The following is a 3,979-nucleotide window of genomic DNA, read 5'->3' as shown; positions in this document are numbered from 1 at the left end:
CTTGGAGGTATAAGAGGATACCCCTATAGTGGAAGACTTCTCTTTGTCGGCTTCACATTGATTACACTCATTTGACAACCGAGGTTTGGATGACTGTCCAACATGCCGTATTGCCATGACTGTTTGGTACCCTGAACAGTGAGGCATTTATTGACCGAATGCCCAATTCTTTGGATACGTAAGAAATAGACATCTGCTTGAGAATCAAGGTTGGGAAGGCAGGTTCATCCTTACCAAGATTCTTTGGGAGGAGGTCTTGTACGATTAGCGGCATTTGTAGATTTGTTTAGGAATCAGGTCTTCTGGAAGCTACTTAAGTTTTATACTGAACGGTATGCTTTTATGGTTTTAAATTCAATTTCGTTTTATAGGTTATTTATAAAAAATCATAGCGTTAATTACCTCCGTTGTCTAGATGCCAGAAATCCCAAAACAATCAATCAACCACGTGGATTTCTCTCCTACCTTAGGATTTTTGCTGTCACTCAATTGTATTAATATCCTTGATATTCTGTTTCCTACTATGAAATTTTTGCTCCCTTAATATCTTTTTGTAAGTTTATATTCTCTCATTCTATATAATAACTTGTTATTTTCTGTTTCATTCAGCTTTATTTCCTATAACCGTAAAATTCTTTATTTCACTTAATTCTATTTTGCTTTTCTATTCTATTTGCTACCTTGAGATATTCTTATTTCACTCGGTTTTATTTCCTACTTTGAAATTCTATATTTTCTCTGTTAATATCTTAAGTTGATATCATTTTTGTTCTCTTCAATTCTTTTTCTTATCTTGATAATGACTCTTTTAGTTCATTTCCTACTTTTTCATTCTTCCTGTTTTGTTCAGCTTTATATCCAACCTTAATAATTATGTTCTCCGTTGCCTTTAGAATCATATCCTACCTTGATATGTTTTTGCTTAACGAAGCTTTATTTCTGATCTGGAGAGTTTCTTCCATTTTGTTTTGTTCTCTAACGCGAAAATACCTTTGTTTTAAAATCAGTTTTATTTCCCACCCTGTGATTCTATCTGTTCACTTAGATTATTCTAATATGAGATTATTGGTTTCAGCAAGTTATGTTATTACCTTGAGATTTTCTTCGTTTTACTCAGCTTGAATTAATTCCTAGAAATGATCTGTTTCACTCAGTTTTATTTTTTGTATTGAGAATTTTTGTTTCCTTCAATTTCCTTTACTATCTTGATATGACTTCTTATTCTTTCAATTTTATTCCCTACCTTGATATACTTGTTCCATTCAATTATATATCCTACCTTGATTACTCTCCGTAATAGTCTGTTTCATTTCCTACACTAAAATCAATTCTATTTCCTACCAGAGTTGTGGTGGCCTATTGGGAAAGTCCCTGCCTGGTGATCGCCACTATGGGGTTCGAGTCCCGCTCATAGTCATTAGTGTCTTTAATGTTATTTCCTTATTTTATTTTCTAATTTTTACTTAATTTCTTATCTTTCCCTCAGTTTTATTTATCCCCTTGACTTTATATCTGATCACTTTTGTTTGTTTTTTAATTAGATATTCTTTTGTTTCTCTTGTTTATAATCTTACCTCAACGTTCTCTCTGTTCCAATTGTTTTTATTTCCTACTCCTTCTCTCCTTCACTTTTATATCATACTCTGAGATTTCCTCCGATTAATTCCCTTTTATTTCTCAGCATGAAATTCTATTTGATTCACTCAGGTCTATTTTGTGACTTGCGAGTCTCTCAGTTTCCTTCAGTTTTATGTCCTGCGTTGAGATTCTATGCTCTGTTTGGTTTGGATTCATTCATTGATATTCTTTCTAATTCCTTTAGATTTAATTCTGGTCTTGAGATTTTCCATGACATCTTTAATTATATTTTCTACATTGGGACTCTACGTCTCCTTCAATTTTGTTCCTCCCTTCGAGATTCTCTCTAATCTATTATTATTATCTTTTTTTATATTACCTCCTTTCCATTTAGTTCTGTCTCTTACCTTGTGGTTTATTTATGTTTTTTTTTTTTTTCGTTTATAGTTCTTATATTGAGATCCTCTGTTTCACAGTGTATCATAGCCTACGTTGACATTCTCTAATTTTCTTAAAACCTCATGTTCTGATGCAAAATTTTGTCTGTTTCCTATCATGAGAGGATATTTATTTTACTCAATTATCTCTGTTTCCTTCAGTTTTTTTCTTATCTCGAGTTTATTTCGGTAAAAGTATAGGTTGACTCAGGATACCATCTCCACAAAAAAAAAAAAAAAAAAAAAAAAAAAAAAAAAAAAAAAAAAAAAAAAAAAAAAAAAACTTCCTACTAGAGATAGTGCTCTTTTAACGAATTTAACCTTTATTTCCACCGCAAATAAGCCGTTCTCCCGTTATTCGCCCCTCCCCAGCGAACACAAGTGGGAATCGGGGCCTTGGGTGGGGAAAAGCGTGATTATCTACGACTGAAATAGATTTGAAATTCATTGCAAACACTATTAACTGTAGGAAAAATGGTTAGCCCGTAAGGAAAGTTTTTCCTGAACAATAATATAAATTTAGAGATTTGTTCAAAAGGCGACAACAGCTAACACACCTCACCTAACCTGACGGAGTAGTTCCTAGGTCAGAGATGAGCCAGGGACAAGCACCCTGGAACCCCCTTCCCAGGTCACACACCTAGCAGGAAGACAAACTACACGGTTAATTATTTGCCGCAAAAAAAAAAAAAAAAAAAAAAAAAAAAAAAAAAAAAAAAAAAAACACGTTAAAAATCAGGAAATGAAAGTTGTCTGTTTTTTACCATTGTAAAAACGGATATATTGAACTTAAGGAGTGACATTGCGGTTACCAAACCGTAAAATATAATAACAAAGTAGCTGAAAAAATCACAGTCGGCCGTATCACTGAAATACGGTTAAGAACCGTATAATTTTACGGAAAATTTCCGATTATTTTTTTTTTTTTTAACAATGTAAATCACAAATAATGCCCTAACTTATTTCCTTTATATGCACTGACACTGTAACTACAACGGAGTCCCAAAACTAAACTACAAGTAATGGCTTACCTTACATGCAGATACATGCGAACCTTAGTATGTAAACAAACAAATGAAAATTACCATACTCAAGAGCATAGAATGCCAATATTTTGTGTATTTTTTTGTTTGTGAATTTATCATTCGTCCCAGAGAATAATTACTCATCGATTCCGCAGTAAATTTTCGCAACCCAAAACCCCAGGTTTCCATTGGGTGGCCCCCATTACTGTAGGATATATTATGATATATCTTATCAACTATTCATTTGCGACTTCATTTTTAAAGAAAACTGGAGTTTTTCTGTATAAAACTCTATTTCTTTGTTAGTAAACCTTTTCCCGTGTTATTCTATGAAAATACATTTGTTTTTATATCCAATTTTAATTCCATTAAGATTCACTATGATATGATCTCTATCGCATTCAACTTTATTTCTTACATTAATATTTTTCTAGTTTTCAGCAGTTTTATTTTCTTCATTGTAATGCTTTCTTTTTTACATGATATAATTTCCTATCATAGGAATATGTGTATTTCAATCACGTTACATGGTCGTAAGAGTAGGGGGCTGGGGGTTATGCCCTCCATTTTTTTTTGCCGAAAATTCACCTTTCTCTCTTTTATTTCAGAAAATGTTAAAAGAAAATAAAGTGCATAAACATAGTAACTCATTCTTCATAGGAATTATCATTAAAAAGTAATTTCACGAATAGAAGGTTTCTGTTAACATTTATACATACTGTATATTATCTCCGTAGAGTAAGGAATTATTCAACTTACAAATATATGCATATATCATATGCTGTATATACATTATATATATATATATATATATATATATATATATATATATATATATATATATATATATATATATATATATATATATATATATATATATATTTATATAAATATTATATATATATATATATTTATATATATATATATATATATATATAT

The sequence above is a fragment of the Palaemon carinicauda genome, chromosome 8 (assembly GCF_036898095.1).
Source record: "Palaemon carinicauda isolate YSFRI2023 chromosome 8, ASM3689809v2, whole genome shotgun sequence".
Classification (NCBI taxonomy): Eukaryota; Metazoa; Arthropoda; class Malacostraca; order Decapoda; family Palaemonidae; genus Palaemon; species Palaemon carinicauda.
This window is presented reverse-complemented; position numbering follows the sequence as displayed.